This window comes from Dermacentor andersoni, chromosome 7, assembly GCF_023375885.2.
Source record: "Dermacentor andersoni chromosome 7, qqDerAnde1_hic_scaffold, whole genome shotgun sequence".
NCBI lineage: Eukaryota > Metazoa > Arthropoda > Arachnida > Ixodida > Ixodidae > Dermacentor > Dermacentor andersoni.
In genome coordinates this window covers 132,413,445-132,437,452 of record NC_092820.1, presented here as the reverse complement: position 1 = coordinate 132,437,452, position 24,008 = coordinate 132,413,445, and the positions used below count along the sequence as shown (strand labels likewise).

The 24,008-nt window shown below is 46.2% G+C and overlaps 1 long non-coding RNA gene across 1 annotated transcript in view; it reads left to right on the top strand.

Moving 5' to 3' along the window:
- LOC129385605 (uncharacterized) overlaps positions 1 to 1,861 on the top strand; it is a 103,407-nt gene extending 101,546 nt beyond the window's left edge. The window contains exon 4 of the long non-coding RNA XR_008613078.1: positions 1,632 to 1,861. This is a non-coding gene — a long non-coding RNA (uncharacterized lncRNA). The remainder of the gene's footprint in view (positions 1 to 1,631) is intronic.
- The last annotated feature ends 22,147 nt before the right edge of the window (positions 1,862 to 24,008 follow it).

Sequence of the window (24,008 nt, the reverse complement as noted above, 5' to 3'; positions counted from 1 at the left end):
TGCTTCACCTAAACCAACTTTCAATCATTTATAGATAAATCAATTTTTTGTTTATTCAGCCCAATGCGCCTACTTTGCAACGACGGAACTTATTATTTGTTATTTATCAATCGCTCTTTGTGAACATTGGTTATATAGCCAGACAAATCTTCGTTTTGCTAGTTTACGCTATCTAATCAGAAAAAGAAGTTTTCAGGCACAGTTAATTCATTCGCTACACATGCGTGTCATGCGCGGTGATCTTTACAAAAATTTTGTGATATAATCATCCATCCTCAGAATATATTTCTGTCTACTGGACAACGAAGGACTCTATTAGAGATCTCCGTATATAAGTGTCTTGAATCGCGGACGCCCCTCTTAAGCATACACATATAATTTCATCGCAACACCTTGTTCTCAGCAGACCTCACCTGCCCTCAAAATGCTGAAGCAAAAAAAATTAAGGAAAGAAAGCATCTCGTAGCTCAGGGCTTGAACGAACATAAATTCTGGCACGCAATGAAAATTTATGTACATCGTCGTTTCTAAACTGCTTCTGAGTACATCAGGGCCAATCTGTATCGCCTTGTCTAACTTTTCTCTCGTTATCGCGCTGTTAGACGTTCACCACTGTGCAAAACGAACTCTATCACCAAGTGGCGATAAAAAAGATGATTATTGCAGCAGGCTCTTCTGTAATAGACCCGGCATTATCGGGATATTACTAGTGCTTTGTGCTGTGAAATTAACGAGCTCTAATAGTCTACAGGCACCTGCCATGGCGAGTGGTGCTTCGAGAGCCTACTCATTAAGTGAAACATAGCAAGTACAGAGAACCAAACGTCGACTTCAAACTTAATGAAGGACAACACAGTATATCTGCTGAAACAAATAGCGCGGAAGAATTCTTCTTTCGATTGCTCCGTCTGGCGTATGCCCCCCACGCCCACCCAAAAATAAAAAAAAAACTCGCCCACACACGACCAAGAAGGAATTTGTTTATTGCAGCACAGGAAAAAGAGATATTGCGTCCGATCATTAGTGTTTTCCAGTGAGCGTCAATCAATTGAAAAAGACGGAAGCCTATTATATTAAGGGCTTTGGAATTACCGATGGCGACGGCTGCTGGGGCATTACATTACGCTTTAATGAAAACCGTAGGTGAAAGGTCGCACTCAATCGTGCCATGTTTCCAAAGCGCCGCCCCCGCCTTGCGTGGGAGCTGAATCTGTTTTCACGCCTAGAAGCTTCGGTTTCGCGCAACGTGCAACGACGCGTAAACAGACAGGCGCTGAGAGAAAACAAAGTGACGTGTACAGCGAGAAGAATTTACGACTAGCGAAGTAAACATCGCAGGAACGTCCCATCCACCCTGTTGAATGCGCCTTTATGCTACGTCTTTTCAGCAAGCTTTGGTTAGCGAGTAAACAGCTAAATCAGGAAGCGCCGGGTTATGCGTTAGGGAAACTCGGAAGGGATAATGCGGCGCTGTATATATGAACGGGTTGTGTATATAGGTAGTAAAGGAAACATTTGTAAAAAGACAAACTGATTGGTTTGTTTTCAAGAACCTTTTTCTATTATTAATATATTGCACAACAATTCAGGAAGGGTGATGGAATCTAAACATTTTTACTGTGTTTACTTAGCACAGCAATGACTGCAGGAACCTTATAGGAACTTAACCCTCAACCAACTGGACGAAGATTCAGAGTCACAAACCACTCGGTAAGAAGCGACTTCGGTTTAATGATGGGATTGAGACACCAAGCCAGAAAGAAAATAATGCCTTAGAAGACCTCACCAAGCCGAAGAAAGTTGAAATAAAAACAGCATTAAAGCTGTCCAGGATCTCCTACCAGGAAGAATTCTTCGTATATTAAAGATGCACTTTTACTACCGTACGTACAGCTTGTTTATGACCGTAAATTACGGCAAGCAGACGCCGCCTGCAAACGACAGAACGCCGCTTCATCGTCTGCTGTGCCTTGGCAGAAGGTCCATAAACTGCGAAGTTGGTGCCAGCCGCAATCACTTCTTTATGTTTCCTTCGACGCATATAAGCGTGGCTCTTAGTAGTAATGGAAAGTGACCGTACGAAAGCTCATACCTGACACTAGGCCTGGTTCATCGGCTCGCGCATTTTATGGCTGCCTCTACCTTACATGTGCCACAGGGTTTGCATCTTGTTGCTCCCCATTACAAATATATAAGACACAAATACGCACGTTTGAGTGCCCTCGCGATCCATCCTGTAAAACCGCTTTAAGCAACATTTACGCCCTTTCCTCCACCCTCTTGAGATCGGCTGCGTCTGAAACTGTGCCGCCTTCGCGAGCCGTCTTTCTCGCCTCCTCCAGGAAAAAAATTAAAAACAGATTTTTCGAGGTCTGATGGCTTACCCCCCCCCCCCATTGCTCGATTTATTTTCTCGAATGTTCTCGTTAAAGTGAAACCGTGCTTCACCATTCAAAATATTTCACAATTTCAACACTGAAGGAGACAGCGTATACGAATCACGTCTTTGGGAGAACAGGATAACATTTCTGCCACAGAATTGCAGAGTCGTCAACTCTTATCGAGACAGAGTTCACGAGTCACTAAATCACGTGGGCAGCAGACGACGCGCCAAATCCTAACCGACTGCGCAATGTCACAACTTCTCATTTCCGACGTACCCCAACTGTTCAAAAACTATGAAGGAATGGGATTCTTTCTTTCACTTCGCATGGAAGAACATAAACTGACAGTTCGCTGGCGCAGCGTTGGAAAAATTGCTCCAGACGCGTCAAACGAAATGAAGCGCGTATAGTCTAAGTGAGTGCAGGTCGAATTTGTTTTTTATTCGCGCTCCTTCTGTCAATCGCATGAGAGAGCACTCACTTATACGAACGGGTGGAGCAAGATTTGATCCTCAAAATTCTAAGTTTGCTTGTGTTTACTGTGCTTTTTTTTTTCTTTTCACTTTCCAAGTTAAAAGTGGCAAGCTCGACGTTTACGACCGCCAGTTTGACTGGATTGGCTACTGAACCCGAAGCTCTGGCTATTAGTATACGGGGCAGTCGGATACGCTTCTTTTTACGACCCATCGGTTTTCTTGACAATCAATTTTGCTGGAATCAATGTGGCGCGCTGCATGTGGAAATGCAAACGCCTCCTGTATTTGCGTCATAATATAGAGAACTTTGTGCCATAGAGCTTCCTACAAAAGTAAGTGCATAAAACTCTGGCTCTAGTGTCCAAGGGCCCTGCAGACATGGAGGTTCAGCCAGCACGGAAACGATGGCTAGCACATCAATTTGCTTAAACGTCCCCTTTCTGGCTATAAACAGCATTACAAATGGGCAAATTGGTCATTTTTAGCAAAACATTGCTTTAGAAATGAGTCATTTCACGATGACTACGAAGGCGTGCAGAGCCTTGCTTTTTTTTTTTTTTTAGAAAACTATAGATGGTTGGAAATTGTGACCAGCCGAAGCCTAACAAATAAAGTCGCGTGGAGGCCTTCCAAAAGCACGAAGATAAAAGAAAATTATGTACTAACTATCATTCCAAAGGAGGCTGAAAGATCGCAGCCCCAGAGTTGCCTCTTCTTTTTTGCAGGAAACTCTGCTTTTGACTATAGGGCATTGCTTCTCATATTAGAGCCCCGGCAGAGCAACTGTTTGCGACAGTTGTTGTCCCTTAGTGGCAATATTAAGGCATGCCGAAGCTGCTCCAAATGACTGCAGTGAGAGGCGACGCAAGGCGCTTTTATGCGTACGTCTGTCTAAAGTACCTGCGTTTTCATGGATACTGTAGAATCGCATCGTATTTAAAGAACAGTATCGCACGTGCTCATACGCGACCGCTTCCATGAATGCGCACTTTTCTGTCCAGTCACCTAGCGCCATCTAGTGTGATATGTTGAAGTTAGGGCTCTCACTTCCAATGAGCGTTCTTGCTGTCGCGTTGTGGAAGGCACCGAGAGTACTTGCAGGGTATCGCCTACATTCCGTCAGGCTATCCTGCATTTCTCCGCGTAAGCAAACTTACGCGACGCATATTTTGCGGGAACCTACGTACGGCTTCAGGATATTAGTTTCTTGCGTATTTACCGAAAGGCGCTCCAGGCTTTGTTGACCTTTTTACGTGACAGTAGTCTATTAGAACGACTATAATGATTCAATGCAATTCAATTCAATTCGATTCGGCTTTATTCAACATCTGCCAGATGTTGGGAGCATGGACAGAAAGCCTGAAAAGGCTTTTCCCATTTCCCATTTTTGAACCCATTCCGACCCTTTTCATTTTTTTTTTCAAGCTTTTATTTTTAGTTACCGCTCTTCTTTCCGTCTTTACTTCGCATTTACCTTCCTTTAGTGCAGGATAGCAAACCGGAGGTTTTAACTCTGGTTAACCTCCCTGCCTTTCTCTCATTTACATCTGTCCCTCTCTCTTGCGTATTTACCATGTCCAGTGGTAGCGGGGCGCGGCCGAGTCTCGGCTTCTATCTCCTGTAAGTGGACGTGACTATTTGAACGCCCTGAATCAAGTAACTGACCGTTCTTAGGCTCATTTATTGTTGACAAATAAGACAGTGTATCAGCGCGCGTAATGTACTCACGAGTAAAAAAAACGGCCGTGGCTTAGCTTGGTTAAGCCTGGTGATTGCGAAGCAATAGTGTGTTATTCTCGGATCAGCTGATAGTAATTGAGTAAATATACTCAGTAATGCCTGAGAGGAGCGGGAGTTAGGCCGCCGTTGGTGGCTACCGCCTCGCCTCGCGACGGCGTGAGATGGGGCCCCGTTTTTACACAGCTGGTGTGACGTCACACCGACCGTAGCGCCCCTGGTGAGAGGAGCGGGAGTTAGGCCGCCGTTGGTGGCTACCGCCTCGCCTCGCGACGGCGTGAGATGGGGCCCCGTTTTTACACAGCTGGTGTGACATCACTCTAGGTCACGTGGTGTGACGTCACGAAGCGAGGTCACGCTAAAGGTCAATGGTGCCTACCACCGCCTCGCCAAGGAACGGGCTGAAGTGCGACCTAAAGTAGTATTGCTTCCCAATAAAAAAAGGATCGCGTGCGGCATGCTTCGTAAGCCGCCATAGTTATTTTGATGTCCCGCAGTGCAGCAGCATCCGCCTCGAATTGGTTGGCCGGTGGTCATCCCGCAGCGAATGCATTCCCATTATTCCCGATACGAGGCGCTTGCGTTAACATGGGCCAGTGAAATTCGCATTTTTCATTTCAGACTACCCCTGTCTGCGGCATTTGGTGCCATACGCCTTCCTAGTGAATGGCCTCGTTTACGTGAGATGTGAAATGTTTGAAAGCTGATACAATGCGCTTATGTCTAATTATTTAAAACACTCCCAGTGCTTCTTACCTCCTCACGATGATGTCAAATCGAGGATAGGATATGAGTTATTCTCAAAAAAAGAAAAAAAAAACAAGCGGCCAGTTCAGCTTTGTTTGTGAAGTTCGTGCCAGCGCTCGTATTAAAGGGGCGCAACATTTGATTCACCGGCCAGAGTTGACGGAAAATGTCGAGCGCAGCTCCTAAATCCTAAAGTCCGTGGAAGGTCATATACGACGACGGTAAAGACAACTGTGCAGGTGTTTCGGCTTTTTACAAATAGTGGTGCTTTTAGAAATAAATACCGCCATGCGTACATTGTTGTTCTTACTTTCAAGGACGAACCCTTTTTTCGCCAGACTTGTACCCAGAATGGCGATGAACGCTACAATCTCAAGTGCGCGACAATGCCCATTGTTCGAAGCCTATAGAATACTAAAATTAGCGTATAGCTTGATTTGCATATGTGTAGAGCTCTACATTTTTATTTTTTGTAGATTCTGCCCAGCATCTGCTCATTATAAAGCGCCCGGGAAAAGGCCGCGCCTGTGTATGATTATATTACACTGTCATAAATCAAAACAACCGGCTACCAAATATTTTTTTTTTCATACATATAGAATAACGACGTGTATAGCCACTCAGCTAAAGAAAAGAAAGACGTCGCTGTTTCGGAAGCTACTGATGAGGGAGCATACTTGTCCTTTGCAGGGATCACAACGAGCTAATTAGTGTAATTAGTAGAGCCGCACATTGTGCAAGCGACAGCTGTAGGCTCGGCGTTGCCCGCAGTAAGTCGCTTTTTCTGCCACTTTAAGCTCGCATTTCCTGCCACTTGTTTAAATTATGGACGGGGCAAACTAAGCGACCTGGAAAAAAATAAGGAACGCCCTTAACCAACCGAAGCGCATATGGTAATATCTCGGCCTTTGGACTCAACATCTGTTGGTCTTATAGGGTGCTTGCTGCTTCAGTGACTACCGAGCCCTTACTCTCCTTCCATACTTTTCGCTCATATAGTAAGCGCAATCATTGTGGGCAGGGCCTCACGAAACCGGCTTTGCACACGGCAAGTTCAGCAATTCATTTACCCGGTTCAAAACGGGAACAGCAATTTATGTCGCGACTACAGAAATTTCTGTCGTACTGCAGAAGTTCCCGACGTCTCTGTAGTTGCGACAGACATTTTTGATATTACGACAGAACTGCTGCCGTCGCAACAGAAACTTTATGTCGCGACATTCAAGAGTCCTGAAGTCGAAACGGAAACTTCCTATTGCAACACCGATTATGATGTCGCAACAGAAATGCTGTCACGACGACAGATGATTTCTGCAGCGGCGTTAGTAATGTGCAACTTTTTTTATCTCAACGACGTAAGTTCTGGCGTCGCGACAGAGGCGCTTTCCTTCACAACGCTTTAAAATTTTGTCACTTTCACATTGGTGGTGTACACTGTACTTTTGTCTTACGCGCTATTCCAATGTGCGTTCCCTGTATCCGATCATGCCGACAGCACCGATACCGCTATTAAAGTCCACTTAGCCAATTGTCGCAGTCGTGACGTGACGACACGAGACAATCACCCTACCAGACTCCTCAAAATCGACCGCGGATGGAAATCATTGCATTTGAGGCTACGGCTGCTCATACATTTTCTTTTTTTTTTGCGATAACAATTAAATGGACATTTCATGCGCACTTTTGCTGTCGCCTGAATTTTCTGTATAAAGTCCAAGGGCGATAACAACGCCGCCGCGCGTCGTAATTCTCTGTCTGCAAGTGAAAGCACGCGAGGGAAGCCGACGATCGCGGCTCACTCTGGCGCGCGCGAAGAAGGAAAGCGGAGAGCGAACGCGCCGTCTTTCGTCGCGCGAAAGAAAAGGGGGGGGGGGGAGAATGAGAGGAACGAAGGGAGGGAGGGGGGGTGGCGGTGCGCTCCGGCGGCAACTGCGCATATTGCGACCGAGCGCCAGGGGAACTGACGATCGCGGCTCAATCTCGCGCGCCGTATATGGAGGAAAGCGGGGAGGTAGCGCAGCAGGGCGGGGGGTGCACGTCTGCGCGCCGCTGTGCGCGCCGTCTGAAAGGGATGTCTAGACAGCTCATACGTTTGTGCGCGCTGTGTTCTCGCCACGTTTGCGTTGAAGCGATAGACCGCACGAAGGGCACTTCGCTCGCTGCTACTGCCGTGCTTGCTCACGCTAGCGTTTGGACATCGAGTGTCCGCGCTCATCGAGTGTGATGTGTCCATGTGTGCCTGTGCGCTCAAACGATGCTCGCTAATTGTGGTAGTAGGCGAATGTTGCCAAGTTTATACGGTCGATCAACTATTTTTCTTACTTTGCGTAGCTGTCTGTTAGTTCCCTATCGCAATCGGTGCTTCGCCTTTTGGTTGAAACTGCGACTTTTTTTTAAGATGTGACAGACAGGCCTGTGGACTTGCACGCATTGTTACGCTGACACATTAGTTAACTTCCCAGAAATATTGCATAAGCTTTGACCAAGCGGGAAATAGTTTTTTTTTGTTGTTGTTGTATAGAGCTGCGTGAAAATGTTTCTCGCTGGGGAGCGTCAGCATACTGATCTAGGCGCTACCGTGAGAAACTGTTGCGCTGTCTAAATAAGCACTTATGCACGATTGTTTCTGTGGGTGTTTTACACTGAACAAATTTTATGAGCACTGAAGAAGATGAAGAACCAGAGACAGCTTTCTAAATTTGCTGTAATAACCCCTACAGCGTGCCCGGTCGCCGTTGCCTCTTTCTCACTTTTCTTGCTGATATAGACATCGTAAAGTAAAATGAATGTTTTAGCACTTCACGGAGTACTGGTCGATAGTAACCAAAATTATGCTCTTCTAGAGAGGCGCCAGTTCTCGTGGCGTAGTGAAAGCGCACCTTGACTCTCAAGTAGAAATGTTAGCCCCAGGGTAGACAAGATTTTTACTGCTAACATGGTCAAAATCTGCGAGCATAGTCACGTTCGCCGTGTTCAGAAGCGTTATGTCGTTAGTTTAAATGCCTGCCCGATAACTTTTCTGTTTCTTACTTTTCACTTTTTACTTTTTTACACTAACAAATTTACCTCGTCCTAAAGAGATCTCTGTTATCTAATTAGTTATGGACCAAGAACTACCGGACGTCAGACGACATGGCGTCTGACAAAAGATCGTCAGACTACAGGACATCCCAAAATACGACACGCCGAAATTTCCTGTTGTGTACTTTAACTGGGATCAATGTTTCGAAGACTACTGAAGAGGCAGCATACTTGTCATGTCCAGAATGAACAGCGAGCTAATTAGAGTAATTAGTAAAGCCCCCATTCTACAAGCGGTAGCTGTAAAGTTAGCGTTGCAGGCAGTAAGTTGCCTTTTCTGCCAGTTTAATCTCGCATTTCCTGCCAATTCGTTGCAAAATAGATGCGGAAAGTTAAGAGACCTGGAAAATAAACAACGCCCTAAAACAAACGGAGCGCATATGTCAATTTCGCAGCCTTTGAACTCAACTTCTACTGGTCTTATGGGTATAGTTGGCTACTCCAATCACTGTCATGCCCTCGTTCTCGTTCCGTATGTCTCACGCATAGTAAGCGGTATCAATGAGGGTAGGTCTTTTGAAAACTCGCTTTGTATACGGCAAGGTCAGCTATTAATTCAAGAAATATCACAATTTAACACATACAGACATTGCAACAGCCCTGTGAAGATTCTGACGGGAACGCATCGACAACTGCTTTAGATCTGATAATAAAAGCGAAATAATGGAGTGCTTTCAAGCTTTCCGTGGCACGTGATGCGTTACCGAGATGCGTGATACCTCAGTTCTTCTGCGCATACGCCACTTATCCGCGACATCGCGAACGACAGCCGAAGTGACCAAAGTCTCAACATACCGTAAACGCGTTTAGAAAAAAAAAATTGTACAGTTCTGAATTAGGCTTCGAAGCGTCTTTGCTTCCGTTCGGGTTACCGGAGCATTACTTCGCTAGCCACAAGCATCAGAAATGAAAGGGCTATACTGACAACGAAACCATACTTAATAAATAAACCTAAAATATTAGTTGAATTTGGAACAACCTTAGTGATACTGTTCAATCACACAGGCGGCTATCTACCCTACACGCAGGCGCGGCACAGTTGCTTGCTCGCGTTGGGCTGCCGCAGTATCCCACTGCATATTCTGCTGCTGCCGCAGCAGCACTATAGCTATCTCAGTGCGCATGGGCTTTGGTATATAGAATCTCGAATGAGAGAACCACCATTTTCATAGCAGAACCGTTATCTCGAACCTTCGAGCCCGTGTAGTCCACTAAATGCTGATGTACTATCGCGGATCCCGACAGATTTCAGAACAGTGTTCTGTATCGCCAGCGCATCACCTACCCTAATTCTGCGGCACTCAGCTAGGTGTATATGAATATACTTTCCGGTCTCCGTACTGTCTCTCTAGACCCAACAGCATCAAGACAAACAGCCGATATCTTCCACAATAGCGAGAAAATATCCCTGCTGCTTTGTCCTCTGCGTGAGATGGAACTAAGTGACGGCTGATTGATACACTTCTCTGGGTGTCACTGCGGAGAGCGATATGAAACGCCGAAATCCCATGGAAGCGAGCTAGTAGTGTGGTTTGGTTAGGGCGTTGCCACGTTTGTACACAATCACGGTAACGTACCGCAATAGTCAGCTGCATTAAACGTGCAGTTGGCCTAGCGTATCACGGTAATGTATCACGCACCTCTCAGAGCTAAAACTTTACATCTGTCGCGTTGCATCCCAAAGTTAAACAGTTGGATCCACATCCTACTGATTGGCTTCTGAATAAATGTGAATGCTATTTAACCTGCGTTTAAGTATACATAACAGCTTTCGCATACCGCCCCCAACAAGATGCCGCTGCCATGACTGTTTATCGAACCAGGGAAACCTTGCTAAATACCAGAACCGAGTAGCCACTGTATATGGGAAGTAGTAGTTTCTGGTTTTTGCCTTTGTGAATGCGTATGTATAAACAACCAGAGAAAACACCAGCACATTGCCTGTAGGCTGGTCTGCTGATAACCGCGGACTTGATGATAATGAGAGGTGTTTCGCAGATAAAAAAAAAAAAGAAACAAGCCTGCAGATGACATCTTATTTTCGTGATCTCCCTTACAGCAAATGCTAACACTTCTGCCGCGTTACCCAGTTTAATAGTACACGGTAATGTCACAGTGTGCACAGTATGAGCCACATCAAACAACAAGACTGGCATTTGATAGACCTCGTATAAATTCGTGGTGGAGAAAGCAGTGCGAAAATTGCGACAAGCACACAAGAAGAGACTGAAGCACAGAAGTGTTTAGAAAACAAATTTTACCCAACACCGCCTAGTTATACTCCAGCCAAAATAGGCTTGCACGTTGGTCAGCCAATTAGCAGACAATAAAGCTCGTAAAGAGATTACTTCATTTCTGCAGGCATGCAATGCACAGACACTGATATATCCAGAGAAATGTTCAAAGGAGCATATTTCAGATGCCTTTGAGAGCACCAAGAATTGATGATTTTAACCGCCCTGAATAGATGTCGCTTAGATAGAAAATGCCTAATGGCCGAGCAGAAACGCGGTGAACCCACACCTTGCTATCAATTCCGCAAAGTCCTAGATGACCTTTACAGCTTAAGGATTCGAGGAAACTGAATGCACCACAATATACATGGGAAAACCACGGCTATCCTTTGTTTAAGATCGCTATTTCGCCAAATGCTATCATCATCCTCATCATCATCAGCCTGGTTACGCCCACTGCAGGGCAAATGCCTCTCCCATACTTCTCCGACTGCCCCGGTCATGTACTAATTGTGGCCATGTTGTCCCTGCAAACTTCTTAATCTCATCCGCCAACCTAACTTTCTGCGGTCCCCTGATACGCTTCCCTTCCCTTGGAATCCAGTCCGTAACCCTTAATGACCATTGGTTATCTTGCTTCCTCATTACATGTCCTGCCCATGCCAATTTCGTTTTCTTAATTTCAACTAAGATGTCATTAACTCGCGTTGGTTCCCTCACCCAATCTACTCTTTTCTTATCCCTTAACATTACGCCTATCATTCTTCTTTCCATAGCTCGTTGAATCGTCCTCAATTTAAGTAGAACCCTTTTCGTTAGCCTCCAGGTTTCTGCCCCGTACGTGAGAACTGACAAGACACAGCTGTTATACACTTTTCTCTTGAGGGATAATGACTACCTGCTGTTCATGATCAGAGAATGCCTGCCAAACGCACCCCAGCCCATTCTTATTCTTCTGATTATTTGCCAAATGCCATAAGTACGCACAATTTTGACATTTTCCCGCCGCTATTTGTACAGCAGTTTAGAATCTTCTACAGGTGTGCCTGCTGATGTTGCGCTAGTGAACAACAATTGAACATATCATGTTCAATTGTTCAAATCCGAATTCTCCTGGCTTTCACCATTGCCGTCTATTGACTTTGATGTTGTTTTCTTCCTCCACCAAATATTTATCGCGTCTTGAAGCGAATGTTTTTTGAGAATGATGAAGGGTGAAGCGGTGGGGGGGCTGGGGGGGGCTCAGTCAGAATTTCCCTACGACGTTACCGCAACACGCCTGCGCCGTAAATACCCTGCGGGAAGCGACGGCTAGATATAGAAAACCTCCATCTACCTTCGTGCCTTGCGGCGCATACAGGCCGGCGTACCCGAGTGTGCGAATATGCGGCTACATAGAGCTTCTAATCGAATACTTCGCTGGATTCTTTTTTTTGTTTTTTTTTCGATCTCAACAACCATGCCATCTAGACGTGCGCTCGTGCGGTGGTTATTGCTGCTGTCAACATTCTCTCGCCACGGCCCCCCTGCTTTCACGTCTAAGCCGCGCCGATGTTCTGTTTACCTACTTGTCCAGAGGGAGCACTCCGAGAAAACACAAGACGACACTTAATCAGGCGACGCTGCCTGCAACCCCCCACGAGAACTGGTGCAGCTGTCGCCCGTGTCGATGCGTTTCTTTCTTTAGTTTTCTCTCTTCCATGACGCCGCTGTTTCGTTTCATTATATCATCACAAACAAACGATGCTAGGCAAAAAACGTGAATTTTCTTAGAAGAGTTGAAAACAAAGTCTGGTGGTCTACCTTTATGACGGCTTTATTCGTAATTCGTGTTTATTTCTTTTTCTGCCACGCGTATTCAAATATTATTCTGAGTTTGCCACGGCGGAATCCTTGTAGGAGATTATATTCTCATATGTATATATTTACGCACTAATGTCTTTCCTTGCGATACCCCGAGGGTAAAATACATTATACAGAATAGGGGCAAGATATATAAAGCAAAAGGTGCGTGTGTGCGCGCGCGTGTGTGTGTGCGTGCGTGCGTGGGCGTGTGCGCGTGTGCGCGTGTGCGCGTGTGCGCGTGTGTGTGTGTGTGTGTGTGTGTGTGTGTGTGTGTGTGTGTGTGTGTGTGTGTGTGTGTGTGTGTGTGTGTGTGTGTGTGTGTGTGTGTGTGTGTGTGTGTGTGTGTGCGTGTGTGTTGTGTTATGCCACAAGGAGTAAAAGAAACGGGGCAGTCTATTTACTTGTAGTGTATTATTGTTTTAGTATGAAAGTACACGTACGCGCACAAACTGGGAAATAAGGAACATGCAGGATGGCAACAGCCACCGAGGGGGGCACAAAGCCGTCCTACTTTTCGGGAAGGAGGGCATAGAAAAGCAGGTTGAAGATAAGAAGAAGGGACGTGAGGAAAGAAAAAAGAGATACAACAGGCCACAAAGGCGAAAGTAAAGCATGGCATACAGTGAGAAAGTAGGAACAAAACCTACACGCAGGAATAGAACAAAATAAAACACCTCGGTCGCACTCATTACACAAGATGTAAGAACGCTAAAACAAGTTAGCAAGAAAAAGAAATATTTAGTCCCCTGCAAAGCTTCTCATAAATAGGAACGCAAGCCAATTTCCTGCAGAGAAGTAGGTATAGGTGCGATGAGCCTGCGTGCGGCGAGCAGCGCAGCAACTTCGATACAAGCAGTTATCGCCGGTCGGATCCCGCAGGCCAAGTAGGCTATAGTTATTAGCGACGTGCGCTGCGAAAGATGAGCAGGACACTCTAATATAAGGTGCTCAAAAGCCTAAAAGGAAGCGCAAGAAGCACACCACGGACTGTCTACACGTCCTTACCGGCATAAACCTCCAGACGCCGGGACACAGCCAGCGTTTAACTTGAGCAACACAGCTTTAACAAAACGAGGCAAGCCTCGACCAGGAATACGGCGAGGAAAGGAGCCTTTGGTAACGCGCTGGTTTGGGCGCTGCTTAAGCAGGTATCTTCGAATCAACAAAGGAGCATCGTGACGCATGCGCGAAAGAACCGGCAAGTCCCTAACGTCGTTGTCTTCAGCCCCATGCTTCTTCAACATCACGTTCAGCGTTGCGACTTGTGTCCTTCAGGCGTGGCAGCACCGTAGACGCTGGAGGGGCATACTTAGCAACGCTGAACGCAAGGTTGAAGAAGGAAAACGTGAGCTTGGGGGTGAAGACGACGTTGTTTCACTAGTCAAGGCCAATTGGTGGTACTCCTTGCAAGATGACAGCATGCCTAAAGCTAGGCCTGGTGGTAGAACAGGGCTGTATGACCCGAAGTTTAATCTAAGATGAACGCACGTTGAAGTGTTCGTAACATTGAATACAGTGCGAGCAAGTCTATTGTGATGTGCCAGGAGGACGTAAGGAAGAGGAGAGACGATGCAGTCACCGACAGCCACAGATATTGTGGGCAAAAGAAGGACGCATGCCATAGCTTGGGGTGCAAGAAGAATGTGCTCGGCAGGATGTAATCCGCTGGAAACGTCCTTGGGGTCACACGTGCAGGGCAAATGAAGCTCAATAAACCTTACGAAGCAGTAAATCAATGCTGAACGCGCTGATATAAAATGGAGACCCAAATTAACGTCATGGAAACATTCTTAAAGAACAGGAAAACGAACAGAGGTCTGACGGTTGGCGACACTGGCATTAGCCGCGCTCATTCCTATGACGGCCCGTGGTTATCCATCGTTGGTCCATACCACCCAATACGCAGCCGGTGGGAGCCCTTTGGCGTACGTCTTCGAAGTGGCACAGTCGTGACAGATGTGCGCGCAGTTATCAATCAAGGAATATTTTTCTTAATTTACTTTATCTTGTTTAATTGCTTACTTTGTACTATCTGTTTGAGTTCATGCCTACCCTCTTTGTACCTTAAGGTCGCACCGTGTATTCAGCAAAAAGAAAAAAGAAACTGAAACTGTTGCAGGGACCCCGTCCACATAGCGCTCAAGTAAATTTCTTTACATCGTCAGTTTCAATAGAGCAATTTCTGTCCGGGTCATTGCACCATCATCACCCCTCGAAGCTGCACCCCTGAGCGCTCCGAAAAGCGCTTGTACATGGGCGACAGAGAGTGGTCAACAGTAAAAGTGGGGAGACAGGAGACGTCTTGGTGAAAGACTCTGCCATGATGATGGCGTGGCCTCAGTGTGGTGGTATAACCCTGTGGTTTCTTCCGGCTGCGGGCGACTACACTGTGAGCAACGATAAGGTTTGCAAGTAAGAAGAAATGAGGATGTCCAGGTGCTCCGACAGTGAAGGAATATACGACCAACACGTCGACAGTAGAAACAAATAGGCCGGTCATCTCGTGTTCGCCAGTCCAGTAGGTTGCGAAAGGGACGTAGAGAGTACTGTTTCCGGGGAGCCGGGACACTAGTAAAGGCGTGAAGTCGGTTTACCGAGTACATTGAATGAATATCAAGGTTTTGCCAGCTCTTCGCCAATGACGGACTGAATGAGGGACGCCGTAGGTCGACGATAGTATAGAGGCATACGTCTGGGAGCTATCTTGCATACGCTATATCTTGGCGAACGATGCGTACAAAGCATTCGGACGGGTTCGACGGAAGCGCAGAATGGTCTTGACGACCTTTAGCGTCTTCTGAACGCCGACATTCACTTATGATGTCGTCTATGCTGGTAAAGTTCTTGCACACGATAAGATTCAAGGTGTCGTCTGTTGTGTCCTTCAGTGCATGGTTTACCTTTTCTTCCTCTGGCATTTGCACGTTCCCCTTGTGATAAAGGGAAATCACGTCCGGAATATACGTCACGTATGTCTCAGTTGACGTCTGGACACGAGTACTAAGCTCCTCCTTCGCGGCTTCTTGTCGTGCAACTGTATCTCAAAAAGGCCGCGGAGCATTTTTTTTTTTTTTTTGATTGCTACCAACTTGTTAGCCTCCTCGTCATGCGTCTGAAACCACACTCTTGCTATGCCTTTCAAAGAGATCACGTTGCCTGACATATGCGTATCATACCGCCTGTTGCTTTCGCTGACGCGCTCGTACATACGAGCCAATCTTCGACGTCAAAGTCGGTCTTACCCACAAACGTGCCATGGTCGTGGGGCTGAGACAAGATGATGGTTGGCATGACAGACACATGGCAGACAGATAACGGTTGGCAACACGAATGGAGCCGTCGGGACCATTCGTGTTGCAGACATGAAAGTCAATATGCTGGTAGCAGTCAGGCTACGTCCGCTTCGGAGGTCCGTTTTGCAGAAGATGAAGCCCGCACCTTCCATTGTGTCTTAAGATAATAAGTTGACAATGGAATTAGTGAATTTTCGTTAATTAGTAGAATATGCATCTTATCTTTTTGTGCAACTGGTGTCCGTCCCTTCAAGTGGACCAGCTCGTGGACTGCAGTTGTGCTGTCACAGGAAATTTTTATGAAAATTTGAAAGTGTTCGCTGAAACAATCGGTATATATATATATATATATATATATATATATATATATATATATATATATATATATATATATATATATATATATATATATATATATATATATATATGTTGTCACGAAAAGACAATTGAAGATGTACCCGGCGTCGGCGAGACAGGCAGTTGTACAAGATGGCGTACAATATGTATGTATATATATATATATATATATATCGTGTACATATAGATCAACGACTTGCCCGCTATTCTTTCATCTCAGCTAGGTTGTTCGCTGAAGACTGCGTCATCTACCGAAATATTAAATGTTTCGATGATCTCCTTACTCTCCAAAATGACACTCGCCGTGGTTGCTCAGTGGCTATGGTGTTAGGCTGCTGAGCACGAGGTTGCGGGATCGAATCCCGGCCGCGGCGGCCGCATTTCGATGGCGGCGAAATGCCAAAACACCCGTGTACTTAGATTTAGGTGCACGTTAAAGAACCCCAGGTGGTTAAAATTTCCGGAGTCCTCCACTACGGCGTGCCTTATAATCATACAGTGGTTTTGGCACGTAAAACCCTAGGGCGAAGAAGAAGAAGCCGAGGTGCGGACGTCCCTCACATCGGCTCCGTCGTTGTTGAATGTTTGTGCAGCCTTCTTTGCCACCATCACGGATTCAAGCACATCACTGGATTTGTGAACTCACCGGGAATTTGCGGACACCTTTCTTTAAGGTGGGACTTTCATTTTTGGAATGTTACTGGCCTTTCTTGGTGCAAGACCCAAGTAGGCCTACTGGCCCCACCGTGCCGCGATGGCGGAAACGCGCATGGAAGATGAAGACGCTACCGGATTAGAAGAGAATGAGGAAGATCTAGGTTGGCAAATTGTGACAAGCGGAAAATTTCGCTCCACCACAAGGATTGCTGGCGATGGGAAAACATCGCCGCAGAGCCAGCAAGAGCAAGGCAACAGCAGCAAGAACAAGGGACCTACAACCACTATGTTCAAAAACCGGATTGTCAAGGCATCAAGGATGCCCCAATTGCCCGAGGAGCACAGCAAAATCATCATCCGCCCACGAGGAGGTCTCAACTTGAGCAAAGTGAGCACCACAGCGATAGGCGTGGCGGTTATTGAAGCATCGGGCCTGACTCCGCAACAAGCCCGAGAGGATGTCGTTTGCCCTAACTTCACGCAAAACATCGTGGTGGTTAGTACACCAGATCCCAGCCATGCTGCCAGGTATGTGCGAATCAGGTCAATCATTATAGTGGAAACCGAATACGAAGTGAACGCCTACGAGACAGCTCCGCATACCACGTGTAAAGGAGTGATTCGGAGAGTTGACCTCAGAGACAATCAGGCCACGATAACGAAGAACACTGTGCATGACTTTAACCCACTGGCATTGGCAGCCAAACGTATTAAATCCACGGGTTCGGTTATTGTTCTGTTTGATGGGCTCAAGGTACCCAATTATGTAAGATACGGGTCGACCCTCGTAAAGTGCTACCTGTATAGGAAGCAGTTTGATGTCTGCTATGCTTGCAGAAAGATTGGACATCGATCAGATGTATGTCCAACACCGGACGTGGTACAGTGCAGAGGATGTGGAACTCAAAACCCGGAGGACAATCACATATGTGTGCCTAAGTGCAAATTCTGTGGAGGGGACCACCCAACTGGGGACAAGACTTGCCGACAGCGGTACCAAATTCCATACGTGGTACGAGTTCGACGACGAGAACGCAACAGATCTGCATCGGAGGCGACATCAGCACAGCTGCAATGGGATGCCCAAACGGGCACCAGGGGGCGCACGTGCTCAAGGAGCCCCACACGGTCAAGACGCCGCTCGCCGTCGAAGGGCAGAAGCCGCTCCAGATCACGTGAAGTGCAGGTGCGCTTCGAAGGAGGAGGGCAGACGCCTGGCGACAAGACTACATCTGGAACAACCTGGGTCGACAAAGTGAAAGGTACTGTGAGGGCTGCGGAGAGCGGTGCGGGGCGGCTGGTCGGAGATAATGATGCCAGGGTAGAACAGCTAATTAAAGAAGTAACGTATCTGAGAAAGGCAAATGAAGAACTTACTAAGCAGGTTGTAGAACTTCGCAAGAACTCGCAGACTAACTCCACAAAAGTAGCAATAGCCAAACCGGTGAATAATGACAACAGCCAGGATGAAGAAAACACACCAGCTCCAAAGAAGCGGGCAATAAGCCCAGTAGAAACGACAGTGTGCTCTGCTTTGGAAGAGATCATCATCATCATCATCATCATCATCATCAGCCTGATTACGCCCACTGCAGGGCAAAGGCCTCTCCCATACTTCTCCAACTACCCCGGTCATGTACTAATTGTGGCCATGTTGACCCTCCAAGCTTCCTAATCTCATCTGCCCACCTAACTTTCTGTCGCCCCCTGCTACGCTTCCCTTCCCTCGGAATCCAGTCGTAACCCTTAATGACCATCGGTTATCTTCCCTCCTCATTACATGTCCTGCCCATGCCCATTTCTTTTTCTTGATTTCAACTAAGATGTCATTAACGCGCGTTTGTTCCCTCACCCAATCTGCTCTTTTCTTATCCCTTAACGTTACACCTATCATTCTTCTTTCCATAGCTCGTTGCGTCGTCCTCAATTTAAGTAGAACCCTTTTCGTAAGCCTCCAGGTTTCTGCCCCGTACGTGAGTACTGGTAAGACACAGCTGTTATACACTTTTCTCTTGAGGGATAATGGCAACCTGCTGTTCATGATCTGCGAATGCCTGCCAAACGCACCCCAGCCCATTCTTATTCTTCTGATTACTTCACTCTCATGATCTGGATCAGCAGTCACTACCTGTCCTAAGTAGATGTATTCTCTTACCACTTCCAGTGCCTCGCTACCTATCGTAAACTGCTGTTCCCTTCCGAGACTGTTAAACATTACTTTAGTTTTCTGCAGATTCATTTTTAGTCCCACCGTTCTGCTCTGCCTCTCCAGATCAGTGAGCATGCATTGCAGTTGGTCCCCTGAGTTACTAAGCAAGGCAATATCATCAGCGAAGCGCAAGTTACTAAGGTATTCTCCATTTACTCTTATCCCCAATTCTTCCCAATCCAGGTCTCTGAATACCTCCTGTAAACACGCTGTGAATAGCATTGGAGAGATCGTATCTCCCTGCCTGACGCCTTTCTTTATTGGGATTTTGTTGCTTTCTTTATGGAGGAGTACAGTGGCTGTGGAGCCGCTATAGATATCTTTCAGTATTTTTACATACGGCTCGTCTACACCCTGATTCCGCAATGCCTCCATGACTGCTGAGGTTTCGACTGAATCAAACGCTTTCTCGTATTCAATGAAAGCTATATATAATGGTTGGTTATATTCCGCACATTTCTCTATCACCTGATTGATAGTGTGAATATGATCTATTGTTGAGTAGCCTTTGCGGAATCCTGCCTGGTCCTTTGGTTGACGGAAGTCTAAGGTGTTCCGGATTCTATTTGCAATTACCTTAGTAAATACTTTGTAGGCAACGGACAGTAAGCTGATCGGTCTATAATTTTTCAAGTCTTTGGCGTCGCCTTTCTTATGGATTAGGATTATGTTAGCGTTCTTCCAAGATTCCGGTACGCTCGAGGTCTTGAGGCATTGTGTATACAGGGTGGCCAGTTTTTCTAGAACAATCTGCCCACCATCCTTCAGCAAATCTGCTGTTACCTGATCCTCCCCAGCTGCCTTCCCCCTTTGTATAGCTCCCAAGGCTTTCTTTACTTCTTCCGGCGTTACTTCTGGGATATCGAATTCCTCTAGATTATTCTCTCTTCCATTATCATCGTGGGTGCCACTCGTACTGTATAAATCTCTATAGAACTCCTCAGCCACTTGAACTATCTCATCCATATTAGTAATGATATTGCCGGCTTTGTCTCTTAGCGCATACATCTGATTCTTGCCAATTCCTAGTTTCTTCTTCACTGCTTTTAGGCTTCCTCCGTTCCTGAGAGCTTGTTCAATTCTATCCATGTTATACTTCCTTATGTCAGCTGTCTTACGCTTGTTGATTAACTTCGAAAGTTCTGCCAGTTCTATTCTAGCTATATGGTTAGAGGCTTTCATACATTGGCGTTTCTTGATCAGATCTTTCGTCTCCTGCGATAGCTTACTGGTATCCTGTCTAACGGAGTTACCACCGACTTCTATTGCACACTCCTTAATGATGCCCACAAGATTGTCGTTCATTGCTTCAACACTAAGGTCCTCTTCATGACTTAAAGCCGAATACCTGTTCTGTAGCTTGATCTGGAATTCCTCTATTTTCCCTCTTAGCGCTAACTCATTGATCGGCTTCTTATGTACCAGTTTCCTCCGTTCCCTCCTCAGGTCTAGGCGAAGAGATCAAGGAGGCGATTAAACAACTTAGAGATGCCATAGATAAAACTACCTTCAAAGTTGATAAGTTATGGAAATGGAGACTGACGGCTGAAAAGAGGCTCACCAAAGTAGAAGCACAGGGCGATGACGACGAATACCTACCCTCAGAAGCAGAAAGCGTCAGATCGCTCCCTGGCGTGTCGGGGGGTTCTACGAAGCGTACTCTAGCGGGTAGCAGTAAGGCGGGTTCTATAAGCAATGGCTAGCAGGGGGAGCTTTACCGTGTGGCAATGGAATTGCCGAGGATTTTATCACAAAAAAGCACCTCTTATGCAGTTAATAAAAACCTCTCCAGACAAACCGAAAATAATTATGCTGCAGGAAACCTTGGCGGATGAGATCAGCCTATCCGGATACAAAGCGACATGCAGGGGCAAAGAGCCGGGTAGGGGGTTAGCCACGCTCGTAGATAAGAAAATACCTTACATAGAACATGATATGCGCCTTGGACTAAAGAAATTAGAATACTTACTAGTGGAAATAATTTTGAAAAGGAATAGCAGCAAACCGCAAAGCCTCTTTTGTCTTAATGTTTATAGCAGCCCTAGCGACATGAAACAGAGTTTCAGGGCACTTTTTAATAAGACTATGGCTGTTACTAAGCACGCTCCACTCATTATTGGAGGGGATTTCAACGCCCCACATCAAACCTGGGGATATCGCTGGAATACTAAGAAAGTGGATGGACTCTGGCACCTAGCTACAGATCTTAATCTCTCCCTCATCACAGACCCAGCTTATCCCACTAGGTGTGGTACATCTACATGCAGGGACTCCACCCCAGACCTTACTTTTGTATCAAACTTAGCGAACGCTGGCTGGAATAACTCCAATATTGACCTGGGTAGTGATCATTACATATTACAAATACTATTGGAAACACCAAGTAATGAGATAAAGCACTTTAACTACATTGACTGGGATCTTTTTCGGAAAGCAAGGAAAAGCAGAGCTGAGACAGAGGCAGGACAAAAGAAAACACTCCAAACTTGGACCACTCAGCTCAGGGAATATGTAAAGGTGGCAACGAAGGATATTACCACAGAGGAGGATATCGAAATCATGGACAGTAGGCTGGCGCACTTGATTGAAGCGAAACAATCTATGTTAAATAGATGGAAAACGCAACGGCTGAACAGGAGACTCAGGAAGCGCATAGCATTGTTGAATAGGGAGATTGAAGAACACTCCAGAAATTTACAGAAACAACAATGGGATGAGCTTTGTAATTCCATAGATGGTCGAATCAGACGTGGTGGGAATTGCAACTTACTTAGACATTTGCTTCATGAGAACGACATGAAATCTAATAGGAGAACAGCAGTAGCACGACTCGTCCATCGTGAGAGTCAGGACACAACGGAGGAGGCCATCCTGGATCGGCTCGCAGCTAGGTATTTACCACTTAAGGATAGCGATGAGAGCACAGACCTGCCTGAATATACAGGGGAAGACTGTGAGCCTATGGATCAAGACTTCACAGAAAGCGAAGTTCGTGCAGCCCTGTACGACCTCAACAGTAGATCTGCTGCCGGTCCAGATGGCATTTCCAATAGGCTGTTGAAAAATTTTGACGATCATTCCATAAATTATTTAACAGAGTATTTCAACGAACTCTGGAAAAACGGTGATTATCCGAAGGAATGGAGAATTGCTAACACAATTCTTATTCCCAAACCAGGCAAGCAACTCAATCTAGATAACCTAAGGCCCATATCATTAACATCATGTCTGGGCAAAACCATGGAGCATGTCATACTCAATAGACTGACTAAGTATGTAGAAAACAGAAATGTTCTTCCGCATAACCTGATCGGTTGCCGTCCTGGACTTTCGACTCAAGATGCAATGCTTTTGATCAAGCATCACCTTATTCTTGCTAGCCCGCTACATACGAGAGCTCTTCTAGGCCTAGATGTAGAAAAGGCCTTTGATCGCATCAAGCACAGGGCCATATTGGATATCCTCTCGGAGATGGGTTTGGGTAAGCGATTGCACAATATAGTCAAAGCCTTTCTCGGTGGCCGTTCTGCTTGTCTCAGGTTAGGCGAACTCCAATCGACAACCCTGGAACTTGGGAATCGTGGGACACCACAAGGGTCTGTCCTATCTCCCATGTTATTTAATTTGGCAATGTCAAAAGTGGCTCGAGGTCTCGCGCAGATTGAGGGTATCCACTTTGCTATATATGCAGATGATGTAACAATCTGGAGTGCCGAAGGTAATATGGGACAAACAGAGATCAAACTACAGGAAAGCATTTATGTTGTAGAAACAACACTTGAGGGTATGGTACTGAACTGCTCTGCTAAAAAATCAGAACTATTGGTATTACGGAGCAGTAAGCGTGGGCGCAGGCCGAACGGATATATCCCAGAGGAAGAACCCCGCATTGACATATACGCCAAGAATGGAGAACCAATCAGGCAGGTGGAGACTATTAGAGTGTTAGGACTTTTCCTGCAAGCGAACGGCTCTAATTGCAGGATGATAGAATACATCTCTAACAAGTCAGAAGAAGTCATTAGGCTTCTGCGTAGAGTTACCAACAAGCATAGGGGGCTAGGAGAAGACAGTGCCATAAGATTGGTACATGCATTCGCCTTTTGCCACTTCTCGTACGTGGCTGGCATGCTACAATGGACACAGGCTGATAAGAACAAGCTAAACGCTTTAATCAGACGACTTATAAAGACTGCACTAGGACTTCCCATCAGCACGGCCAATGATAGCTTATTGCGCCTAGGGCTGCATAACACACTAGAGGAGATAGCTGAGGCTCAACAGGTGGCCCACCAGGAGAGACTAATGGGGACACGCCCTGGGAGTGCGCTACTTGAAGAAATTGGCGTAGAAATTAACAACCACACCAACGAAGGAGAATTATTAACACAATTGTAAGCGGGACTACGAGAAACAATAAAGACGACCCCGTTCCCTAGGAACATGCACCCGACACATAACCTCGAGAGACGGAAGGCAAGGGCGAAGGCACTCCTTCAAGACATAGATCAATATAAGCAGCAGGTGGTGTTCGTTGACGCTGCCTGGGTTAAAAATAAGGATGCGTATACCTCCGTTGTCGTAGACACTCAAGGTAACATACAGGATGCCATCACCGTCTATACCAAGGACCCAACAGTAGCAGAACAAGTAGCAATCGCCTTAGCCATCCGGGCTAATCGGTGGACACATATTTACAGCGACTCTAGAACAGCCATACGCAACTTTACCAACGGATATGTGACACGGATAGAAACAAAATTATTAGAGAAGGTCAAGAGTGAGAGGATCGAAATCCGCTGGTTTCCTGCACATCTGGGGGTGGTGGACGGAGCTCGGAGAAACCTCAATGAGGTGGCAAATGAAGCAGCACGAGGACTTTCTAGCCGTGCTCTTCAAGACCGAGCAACTTACACTTCACCCGGGGAACACAGGGATCGATTATTAACATATAACGAAATCACGAAGCATTATTATTTAAGCAGAAG